At 41.7% G+C, this 12,448-nt stretch overlaps 1 protein-coding gene across 5 annotated transcripts in view; it reads left to right on the top strand.

The window, feature by feature from the left end:
- The window catches only part of STAT3 (signal transducer and activator of transcription 3), a 68,799-nt gene that overhangs the window by 4,772 nt on the left and 51,579 nt on the right, over positions 1-12,448 (top strand). Inside the window, exon 2 of one of the 5 annotated variants that reach the window (XM_045488922.1) lies at positions 4,203-4,359. The exons of the other annotated variants lie outside the window; for them this stretch is intronic. The gene's annotated coding sequence lies outside the window, so the exon portion shown is untranslated. The remainder of the gene's footprint in view (positions 1-4,202; positions 4,360-12,448) is intronic. 5 annotated transcript variants of the gene reach the window in all.

Genomic DNA, 12,448 nt, shown 5'->3' with positions numbered 1-12,448 from the left:
GGTCCAAAGTTGCTATAGGAGGTGAAAGAATGGGCTATGAGGTCAGACTCCTTGGGCTTCAATCCCAAATCCATCACCTCTTAGACCATGGGTCAGTTGCTTTAACTTCTGTGGGCTTCAGTTTCTCTAGCCATAAAATACAGATACCAGGTTCCATTGTAGAGCAGTTGTGAGGATTAAGTAAGATAATGTATAGAAAGTACTTTGCACAGTGCCTGGCAGATAGCTAAAATGTGAGTGCTAATAATTAATATTATTAAAAACTGCAGTATCTACCTACAAAGTCGGGCAAGTTATGATTCATGGTAGCCATTAATAACCCAAAGGAAAGAAGGAGTAATTAGGAGATTCTAAGCTAATAGGAAAGAAACTAAATGAATAGGGACCAGGGGGATTTACATTGTGGTGGAGGAGATGGAGTCTGTCATGTAAAAGGAATAGGCAAACTGTAAATTTCTGTTTACACGAATGCCCCTGTGATAGGTCTCTTTGAGTCTTCCAGAGCCTGTGATTGTGGTCCATTTATTTTAAGTAATACTCAACACATTAAAAATGTATTACCACTTAGGAATTTTAACAGTCCCTTGGAGTTCTTCCTAACACCAAAAGTACAGATAATGTTGAAGGTTTGAGGGGTAGAGGAGTCGGACAAGGAAGGTGGGGCAGCCCACGGTTTGGGGGTGTGGCGGAATCCCAAGTGGAATGAATGATCTGTCTGAGGCTGGGAGGTGATTTGTCCCTTCGCGTGCGTGTGTGTGTGTGTGTGTGCGCGCGCGCGCAAACGTAGTGTATGTGTGTGAGTGCATATGTTTTCACGGGAGGAGTAGAGCTTTGTTTTCTTGCAACTTTCCTTTGCAAACGCATCTGTTATTCAGAATAGCCTTGCGGTTAAGAAGAACCACTCAGCTTCTCCTTGAAACTGGTTTTCTCACACTAGCTCTCCAGTTTGGGATCCGAGAAGTCAGGAAAGAAAGGCCGCCCCGTTGCTTCTGGCCCGAATGTGGGGCAGGAGGAAGCCAGCAGAGCTTGAAAGAGAAAGTAAACTTTCTGGTAAATAAATGGCTTCCCTATTGTGGAGGAGGAGCACAAATTATTAGGGGGATATTTGGGTAGTTTTTGTAGAAGCCGTTTCTGAAAACTGATTTAGATTAGCGAAGGTGAGCTCAATTTAGGAAAACCCTGCCCAGTCTGGTGTTAACCACCTGTTTTCCCGCTTTGTCGATTGATTTTATTAGTTTTCGGTGTCCTGACCTCCTGACCACTCATTCTGGTTATGAGAAATGGAGGATTTGAGTCTGAACTTGAGCACCTGCTTAGGTGAAATCTTCCTAAAATGCATGTTTTTTTCACATCTTTTCTAATGTTAATTTTGTTTTTGCTGCTGAGCAAACACTTTTTCTGACCAAACGGAAAGCATTACACTTTCCTTTGTTCTCCCTTTTTCTCCCCACCAGTGTAATCCTCAAAACCCCAAAGCCCAGATGTTAGCCGAGTAATTACCTCTCCGGTAAACCAAACAAAGTGCAATATTGCATCAGGTTAGCATTAAAATAGTCGGCCTTTGAATTTTTTTTCTACTTGTGGTTTAGACACGATAAATATTTAATCTGATTTTGTCTGACAAATCAGTTTTGTATTTGGGCCCCGTTTTATCAATATGTTTAGGGAAAGCGAATTTATTGGAACTTTAACACAAATAAAGCATAGTTAGGGTGGTAACTGTCTTATGGATAGGGGCAGGTGGAATAATTGAAGCATTCTGAAGCCATATCAATATTTATTCTAAATTCTGTGTGTTATTATCCTTTTGTGTTTAAGTGCATAAATAAGGGTGGACTGTAAGTGGTTAGAAGCATGTGGGACACTTTAGGGTCCTAATAACTGTGTTGGAGAATACTGGGTTCATGGAGCCATCTAAAATCCCTGCTTCTCGGTGTACCACTGTGGTGCCACATGTCGATAGTGGGGGAGGATGTGCCTTTTGGGGGACAGGAGGTTTATGGGAACTCTGTATTTTCTGCTCAGTTTTGCTTTGAATAAAATTGCTCAAAAAAGTAAAGCTTATTAATTAATTAATTTTTTAATTTTTTAATGCTTCTTTATTTTGAGGGAGAGAGAGACAGTGTTGTGAGCAGGGGAGGGGCAGAGAGAGAGGGAGATACAAAATCGGAAGAAGGCTCCAGGCTCCGAGCTGTCAGCACAGAGCCCGATGCGGGGCTCAAACTCGGCAACCGCAAGATCATGACCTGAGCTGAAGTCGAACCCTTAACCGACTGAGCCACCCCAGGTGCCCCAGAGCTTATTCATTTTAAAAAAAATCCTATTTCTGCAGAAATATCCCAAGGATCAGAAGTGCCCTCTATACAGCTGTGTGATGCCATAGACTCCTGCCTCAGTTTACCTTAAGATGTACAATGAGAGTACCATTCTTATATACCCAGTGAGAATATCTTCCAAGCAAGGGAGAATGAGGCTGCAGGTGGGGCAGAGAGAAGACCCACACACCATCCAGTCCGTGGATTTAACCACTTCCCCTTTCCCTAGGAAAGATGAATGCTAGTCTTAACCACAGATTTGCAGCAAGAATATATCAGTCTTGTTTTTCGGTGCCCAGACTGCAGGTTTCTTTATGGTAAAAGCAATATTTTAGGGAAAAAAAAGTTTAATCAGTACGAAAAGGTTTGTAGTTAGTGGAATTTTCTTTTCACCGTATCCTCTGAAATCTCTTTCCCAGGGGCAGCTAGTTACCCACATCTAATTTTTCCACAGTAGCACATTATACACATAACTCTGTTTCTTACTTTTTGTCACTTTATCAAACACTCCATGTGAATGTGTTTATGTCTGCCTCATGTTTTTAAGACCTGCATAGTAGTATTCAGGCTGTGGGTGTCATAATTTATTTAGTTTTTTTTTTTTTTTATTTTTAAGGACAGTTGCCCCTCAACATGAGACTCAAACTAGGACACCAAGGTCAAAAGTCACATGCTTTACAGGCTGAGCCAGCCAGGTGCCCCCCCCTCCTTTTTAAAATATTTTTTTTATTTTAATAATTTGTTTAATCTAATGATAGTCATAGATTGCAAAATATAAAGACAGAAAACCATATGGTGGGGGCACCTGGGTGGCTCAGTTGGTTAAGCATCCGACTTCGGCTCTGGTCATGATCTCATGGTTCCTGAGTTCGACCCCCACATTGGGCTGTCTGCTCTCAGCACAGAGCCCATTTCAGATCCTCTGTCTCCCTCTCTCTCTGCCTCTCATCTGCTTACACACGCACACTCTCTCTCGCTCAAAAATAAATAAACATATAAAAAAAAGAAAAAACAATATTGTAAATATCCTTATATTTGTCTTCAGGCACATATGAATAAATCTGTACATCTGTACTTTAAATGTTTTAATCATCGTACGCATACTGTTTAGAAATGTAGCTTTTCTGTTAACAGAATGCACATTCTTCTTCTGAAGCATTAATTCTATCTAGGGAGAAGCCTAGCTGTGTCACTAAATGAAACTCCAGTCTGTCACTTGGGCAGGTAGGAATATCGCAACTCCCCTACCCTCACGTGGTGCCTGCTGCCCACTCAATTTTTTTGAAAGCGTGTTGTTCATATACCTGTGATGCCAGAGCCCAGCTTCCATTAATTTCTACCACGCCAGGCCTAAAACACAACACCCTCTTTTGTGTCCTTGGGGAAATGGGGACAGGAGCCGTTTTTTTAGTTTTTGTATTGTTCCCTTGCAGGAGCTGCTCATTGATGTTTTTGTTTGAGTTGTCTATAGGGGCACTTCTCAGAGTGTGGTCCACAGATCTCGGGGGGGGGGGGGGGGGGGGAGCGCCCGGTGGGCGATGGTGGGGAGGTGTCTTTGAGTTCAATTTCAAAGCCATTTACATAATGTTATTTGTGCCTTTTATTTAGTTTGCATTTACACTAGTTCTTGTACTTAGTGCGCTCTCAGAAAGAAAAACTGACTTCACTTAAGAATGTCCATGATACAACAGTAAACAATATTAATTTCATTATCTTTCAACTGTGGAGAATGTGCCTTTTTGATACTCTGTGATGAAATGGGAGGCATGTATAAAAAACACTTCTGCTGGGTAAGGAAGTATGATGGTTGTCTCAAGGAAGAGCTCTTGTGGAAACATTTCAATTACAGTCTCCAACTAGCTGCTTTTTTCATTTTTTCTTTGAAAGAATGACAGACCAACTGGGATATTGTTAGACATTTTCTCAAAAAAGAAAGAAAAGAAGCTGTCTCTTCAAGGAAAACAAACGATAATGTTTGTTGCCAATGACAAAGTTTAAGCTTTCGAATGAAAATCAGAATTTGAGAAAATTCGCAAGAAAAATTGTGAGTTTGACGGCTTTCCCATATTAATGAATGTAATTTTTTTATGGTAAAACAAATGTGACTTTTTAATAGTTTTATTATAATGAAATGTGTTGACATCTCAAAGTCTATGTGTCTCTGAAATAGTGTTTTCCAAATGATTAATGCAGTACATTACTAAATCATGCTTGGGAAAACATTCTATTCAAAATGCAGGATAGACCAATGGATCTCAATGCAGCTGAGTATGAAAAGTTCATTGAAATCCAACAGAATGCAATCCACATTGCATCAAATCTTTAAGAAACTACCGTTTGCTGGGGCACATGGGTGGGTTCAGTTGTTAAGCATCCAACTTTGGCTCAGATCATGATCTTGCATTTCATGAGTTCAAGCCCTGCGTCAGGCTGTGCTGACAGCTCAGAGCCTGGAGCCTGCTTCAGATTCTGTGTCTCCCTCTCTCTCTGCCCCTCCCCTGCTTATGCTCTTTCTTTCCCTCTCCCCAAAATAAATAAACATTAAAAAGAAGGAAAGAAAGAAAGAAGGAAACTAACACTTGTTGGGGCACCTGAGTGGCTCGGCTGGTTGAGCGTCTAACTTTGGCTCAAGTTTGTATGATCTCACAGTTCATGGGTTCAAGCCCCAAGTTGGGCTTCGCATTGATAGGGCGGAGCCTGCTTCTGGTTATCTGCCTTCCTCTCTCTGCCCCTCCCCTGCTAGCCTGTGCTCCTCGTTCTCTCTCTCTCTCTCTCTCTCTCTCTCTCTCTCTCTCAAAAATAAGTATACATTGGGGCGCCTGGGTGGCGCAGTCGGTTAAGCGTCCGACTTCAGCCAGGTCACGGTCTCGAGGTCCGTGGGTTCGAGCCCCGCATCGGGCTCTGGGCTGGTGGCTCAGAGCCTGGAGCCTGTTTCCGATTCTGTGTCTCCCTCTCTCTCTGCCCCTCCCCCGTTCATGCTCTGTCTCTCTCTGTCCCAAAAATAAATAAAAACGTTGAGAAAAAAAAAAAAATTAAAAAAAAAATAAGTATACATTAAAAAAAAAAAAAAAGAAAAGAAAAGAAACTACACTTGTTGAATTTGGGTGTGGTGTTAAGGAATATCCAAAAATTATCTGAAAAGGCTATTAAGATACTCTCCTCCCTCTTCCAACTAGCGTGATGTCACATTTTCTTCATGTGCTTCAAAGCAACATACTGCAACCGATCGCGTGCAATAGCAGATATGAGAATCCATCTGTCTTCTATTAAGCCAGGCATTAGAGAAATTTCCAAAACTTTTACAGTGTCACTCTTTCCACTAATTTTTGTTGTTGTTGTGTTGGAAAATAAAGTTATTTTTCATAGAAATGTTACTTATGTTAACATAGGTTTATTATTTTTAAAATGAGTTAATAAATATTTTTTAAATTTCTGTTTTAATTTCAAATACAGTAAATACAGATAGGCGCAACCTTCGGGGTCCTTATTTTTAAGGATATAAAAGGGTCCTGAGAGCAAAAAGTTTGAAAACTGCTGGTCTAAAGATTTTAGCACAAGAACCCCCACCGTACTTGTTGTAAAAAAGAAAAAGAAGACTCTATGATTTTGCCCCAGGGAGTCTGATTTACTAGATCTAAGGTCATTTTAACAGGCAGTCAGATATTCTGATGCAGGTGGTCCTTAGTTTGAGAAACACCGCTTTAAAGGCCAATAAGCTGTAAAGTCTTCTTTCAGATTGGTGAAGTCATGTTTACAGGGTTTAGAAATCGTTGTTGTTTTAGAGAGAAAGATAAACGATAGAACTGTAGTTTACTAAGAAAAAAAAAAAAGATTTCTTTCTTTCTCTCTTTTTATTTGTTTCTCTTCTTAAAGATTTTAAGTAATCTGTACACCCCATCCCCAAATCCAGAGTCCCATACTCTTGGTGCCTGGCTGGCTCAGTGGGAGGAGCATACCACCCTGGTTGTGAGTTTGAGCCCCATGCTGGGTATAGAGATTACATACATACATACATAAACAAACAAACAACAAACTTAAAAAAAGAGTCACACGCTTCACCAGTTGAGCTATCCAGGTGCCCCTGGAGATTTCTTTTAATTCTGTTTACTCTTGGTATTTATGGACCTTAATATTAATCAGTGGTGGATTATGGTTACCGAAAGAATCATGACCTTTACCAGATTAATGTTTAGTCTTGTTTTACTGATGGGCTATATATATTAAGACAGTTTCTGGCTGCTTTAATTATTTTCAGACACGTCTTTATAATAAATTTCAGACGTATCTGTTTCAGACGTGTCTTTATAATGAAGTTAGCTTTGATTTATTGCATGTAATGTAAATAAAATTCTCATGTTCCTTTCTTGTAATTGTTTGTATAACCAATTAGAGGAGGAATTTTCGTGTCAGAGATCACACAGTAGAGATAAGACTTAGAAACAGATAATTTGATTCCACTAGCCTGGGAATTTGAAGACTCCCAAGTTTGTGTTCTGCTTGTATAATTATCTTTGTGGTCACTTAACATTTCTGTCCTTATCTGTAAAATGGGAACAAAGTCTACTTGACAGGATTGTTACATTATCTTAGCCACCTCCGGGTTCTCTTTGGCTGAGTGATTGACTGGAAAATCCAACCTGAATTCATGCTTCGGGTCAGGTTCTGCATGGGTGTGATCATCCATCCATCCATCCATCCATCCATCCATCCATCCCTGTGTGGTTTTTAGAATTTAGATCATGAACTGCCCCCGATGCAGTGATGTTTCTAAATTCTTCATTTTTTTCTTTCTCTTTTTAAACCATGTCCACTGCCTCACATTGTTGAATTATAATTTCATGAGTAATTGAGCCTTTTCATAACCTCTTATGTGGATGCGATAAGATCATCTTTTCTGAGTGCTTACATCATGCAAAACTATGATGTACATGAGGTGACTTATTTTTCCAAGTATATTATTCATTTTGAGAAGACTCAATAGAAAATTTTTATTTATGGGGAGATAGCTCATATTCTATCTTGAATATAATTTAAACTTTGTGGGCCAGATTTTCTTAAAAAATTTTTTTTTTGATGTTTATTTTTGAAAGAGAGAGAGAAAGAGAGCGCACAAGCAGGGGAGGGGCAGAGAGAGAGGGAGCAAAGGATCCAAAGAGGGCTCTGTGCTGACAGCAGACAGCCCGATGTGGAGCTCGAACTCAATGAACTGAGAGATCATGGCCCGAGTCGAAGTCAGACGCTTAACTGACTGAGCCACCTAGGCACCCCCATGGGTCAGATTTATCTTTAAAAATATTTTTCATAAAGCTCAACTCATACATTTTATTTTATTTTGTTTTTTTATTTTTTCCTTAAGATTATTATTATTTTTTAATTCTTGGCGTTTATTTATTTTTGAGAGAGAGACAGAGACAGAGTGTGAGTGAGGGAAGGGCAGAAAGAGAGGGAGACACAGAATCTGAAGCAGGTTCCAGGTTCTGAGCTGTCAGCACAGAGCCTGACATGGAGCTTGAACTCACAAACCATGAGATCATGACCTGAGCCAAAGTCGGACGCTTAACCAACTGAGCCACCCAGGTGTCCCATAAGATTTTTTATTTTTAAGTATAAGTAATGTCTATAGCCAACGTGGGGCTCAAACTTATAACCCTGAGACCAAGAGTTGCATGCTTCACTGACTGAGCTAACCAGGCGCCCCATCAACTCATACATTTTTTTTTTTTGTTTTATTTATTTTGAGAGAGAGAGTACAAGCGTGTACTCAGGGGATGGCCAGAGAGAGTGGGAGAGAGAGAATCCCAAGCAATCTCTGCGCTAATTTAGTGCAGAGCCCAATGTGGGGCTTGATCTCATGAACCATGAGATTATGACCTGAGCCAAAACCGAAAGAGGGACGCTTAACTGACTGACCCACCCAGGCTTCCCAACTCAGACATTTTAAAAATTAATAGACTATATGCATATATTTTTTAGAGCCATTTTAGGTTTATAGAAAAATAGAACAGAAAGTAGAGAGTTCCCATATACCCTCTCCTCTCTCTCCCCCAGAGATTCTTCAGTTATGAACATCCTGCATTAGTGTGCTGTACATTTGTTACTATTGATGAGCCAGTATATATATGTTTTTAAATACAATTTTTTAAAGTTCATTTATTTTTAAGAGAGAGAGACAGAGACAGAGAGAGACAGAGCATGAGTGGGGGAGGGGCAGAGAGAGAGGGAGACACAGAATCTGAAGCAGGCCTCAGGCTCTGAGCTGTCAGCACAGAGCCTGACGTGGGGCTTGAACCCATGAACCGTGAGGTCGTGACCCTGGCCGAAGTCAGACACTTAACTGACTGAGCCACCCAGGTGCCCCAATCTCTATACTATATATGGGGCTTGAACTCACAACCCCAAGATCAAGAGTCCCAAGCTCCACTGACTGAGCCAGCCAGGTGCCCCTTGAGCCAATATTGATACATTCTTAACCGAAGCCTACAGTTAACATTAGATTTCACTTTGTTACACATTCTGTGGATTTTGACAAATGGATGAAGACTTGTATCCTCCATTACAGTGTCACATAAAGTAATCTCACTGCCCAAAAAATCCCGTGCTCCCAAACTGTCTCATCCCTCTCCCAAACCACTGGCAGCCAGATCGTTTTTACTGTCTCCATAGTTTTGTCTTTTCCAGAATACCATATAGATGGAATTAGACAGTGTGTACCAATTTCAGAGTACCTTCCTTCGCTTAGCAACACTCCCTGTCTTTTTGTGGCTTGATAGTCTCGTTTCTTTGTATTGCTGATTAATACTCCATTGTCTCTGTGTACCACAGTTTGTTTATCCACTCACCTATTGAAGGACATCTTGATTGATTCCAAGTTTGGGCAATTATGAATAAAGCTGCTATAAATATTCATGTGCAGGTTTTTGTGTAGATACACATTTTCAGCTAATTTGGTTAAATACCAAGGATCACGATTGCTAGATCATATGTTAAGAGTATGTTTAGTTTTATAAGAAACTGCTAAACTATCTTCCTAAGTGTCTGTACCATTTTGCATTCTCGCCAACAATGAATGAGCATTTGCTGTTCTCAGTATTTTGGATTCCGACCATTTTTTTTTTAAGTTTTTTAAGTTTTTTACTTATTTTTGAGAGAGAGAGAAAGAGAGCTAGTGAACGCAGGCGCGAGCACAAGCAAGGGAGGGGCAGAGAGAAGGAGAGACAATCCCAAGCAGGCTCCACACCATCAGCCCAGAGCCCGATGTGGGGCTCGAACTCACAAACTGTGAGATCATGACCTGAGCTGAGATCAAGAGTTGGATGCTTAACTTACTGCACCACCCAGGTGCCCCAGATTTTGACCATTCTAATAAGGGTGTCGTGGTATCATTGTTTTAATTTGCAGTTCCCTATGGGTGTATGATGAAGAGCATCTTTTCATATGCATATTTGCCATGGGTATTTTTTTTTTTTAATTTTTTTTTCAACGTTTATTTATATTTTGGGGACAGAGAGAGACAGAGCATGAACGGGGGAGGGGCAGAGAGAGAGGGAGACACAGAATCAGAAGCAGGCTCCAGGCTCTGAGCCATCAGCCCAGAGCCCGACGCGGGGCTTGAACTCACGGACCGCGAGATCGTGACCTGGCTGAAGTCGGACGCTTAACCGACTGCGCCACCCAGGCGCCCCGCCATGGGTATTTCTTTGATGAGATGCCTGTTCAGATCTTTTGCCCATTTTTAAGTTGGGTTGTTTTCTTGAGAGAGTTTTAAGAGTTCTATGTATATTTTGGATGTATTTAATTTTTCTTCCTTAAAACGTTTTTAACTGGCATAAATATCTCTTCTGGAATTCAAGCTCATACAGAAACAAATTTGGGGATGCTTATGGTTAGTGTACTGAGGACAATGAAATGAAGTACTTGCCTCCCTCCTCCCCCTAAATTTAATTTTCAGAACCTCCTGGGTCTAGGGCTGGCCAGAGGGCCATAGTCCAGAGTACAGACTTAAATACTGATCTTTATGTTTAGAGTAATCTCTCTGCTGTTACATGTAATACGTTGGATAGTGTTGATTCCTTAAGACCTGAACATTTCTGACCCTAGGTAGATTGGAATAGTGGAGAAATTCTGGAGATTTCTAAATCTCTTGAGGGAGAATAATCACTATCTCTAGAGGTCATTCTTCTTGGGCCCTTTTAAATTACTTATTGGGATGCCTGTGTGGCTCAGTTGATTGAGCGTCCGACTTCGGTTCAGGTTATGATCTCATGGTTTGTGAGTTCAAGCCCCACATCAGGCTCTGTGCTGACAGTTCACAGCCTGGAGCCTGCTTTGGATCCCGTGTCTCTCTCTCTCTGCCCCTCCCCTGCTCATGCTCTGTCTCTCTCTCTCTCAAAAATAAATAAAAACATTTAAAAAATTAAAAAAAAATTACTTTGTGTGTGTCAGATTAAGTGACAAAAGTGAAAAAATAGTCTTCCAGTAGGACTTTTCTTTTAGGAAGAAAAGTAACAAGAGTGGCTTGAGTACCTTTGTGATCTTGATGAATTTGTCTTGGGGTTCAGAAACGTTAACCTAATTGATGGAAAGACTAGGTATGGTGGGCTGGAGTATTACCAGAGACTTCTGCAGTACCACATTGGATGGGTTCTGTCACCATTTTGCTCACCCTTTTAGTGATATTGGACACAAGTGAACACCTTTTTTCTTTAATTTTTTTAAATGTTTATTCTTGAGAGACAGAGACATGGCACGAATGGGGGAGGGGCAGAGAGAGAGGGAGACACAGAATCCGAAGCAGGCTCCAGGCTCTGAGCTGTCAGCACAGAGCCCGATGTGGGGCTGGAACTCATGAGCTGTGAGATCATGATCTGAGCCGAAGTCGGACACCGACTGGGTGGCCGACTGAGCCACCCAGGCGCCCCAAATAACCTTTTTTCTTTAAACACTGTGGGGGTGCCTGGGTGGCTGAGTTGGTTGAGCAGCTGCCCATATTTCTCAAATGTCTAAATGTATCTCTCTCTCTCTCTCTCTCTCTCTCCCTCCCTCCCTCCCTCTCCCTCCCTCTGCCCCTCTCCCCTGCTCCCACTCTCTCTCTCTCTCACAAAACGAACTGAAATGAAATGGCTTCTGTGACAGCCTATTCCTCTGGTTTTTCTTTGTCTTAATGGGCTTTCCCAGCTTCCTTTCCTGGTTCATCCTCTACCTGAACACTCATGTTTGAAGGACCTCAGGCCTCCGTCTGGGGCTTTCTTTCCCTTCCTTCTTCTATATTCTGTCCCCAGGTTATCTCATCCATTATTTTGGCTTTAAACATCATCTCCATTCTGATGATTACCAGGGGTGTACTCCCAACCTGGGCCTCTCCGGACTCCCGATCCCTGTGTCCTGCTGCCTACCTGACATTTCCCCTCAGACAGCTTGGTGTTGTCTCCCTTGCATCTTGCCTAGAACACAACTCTTAAAGTTTCTTGTCACAAGCTTGTGCTGTTCTCCCCACTCAGTTTTCCCCAGTCGAAGTAAATGGCATCATCATGTATCCCAATTGTGCAAACCCCAAATCTGGGAATCTCTTTCATTTCCCTGTTTCCTCATACCCCTGCTTCTCTTCAAGTCATCTGCAAATCCTGTCAGCGTTACCTCTGAAGTTTTCTTAAATTCCTGTTGTTGTCTCATCCTGACTTCTGTTCCAGCTCTGTGGTAGACTGGATACCCTGAAAACCCTGTTGTGCAAAACACCAAGAAATGCTGGATAAACTGAGCATTCAAAAAAAAAACTGGGGAAACCTACAGAGGCAAAAAGCAAATGGAACCTTACCAAAAAAAGGGAGAAGACAACGGCTTAACATGGGGTTGGGAGTGTGGCATTTATCTATGTCTTTACCAAGGATTTTTAGTTTAAAGGCCACTCTGGGCAGGAGACCAGGCCTTTGGTCTTGGTGAGGAGTTGGAGCAGCCAAGTCTCCTAAGGGATGCCTGGGTGGCTCAGTTGGTTAAGCTGCACTTCGGCTCAGGTCGTGATCTCACGATTCATGGTTCCGGAGTTCGAGCACTGCATGGGGCTCTGTGCTGACAGCTCAGAGTCTGGAGCCTGCTTCGGATTCTGTCTCCCTCTCCACCTGCCCCTCCCCCGCGTGCAC

Source organism: Leopardus geoffroyi, chromosome E1 (genome assembly GCF_018350155.1).
Source record: "Leopardus geoffroyi isolate Oge1 chromosome E1, O.geoffroyi_Oge1_pat1.0, whole genome shotgun sequence".
Lineage (NCBI taxonomy): Eukaryota > Metazoa > Chordata > Mammalia > Carnivora > Felidae > Leopardus > Leopardus geoffroyi.
Note: the sequence above shows the minus strand (reverse complement) of the source record. Positions and strands in the feature narration are given on the sequence as shown.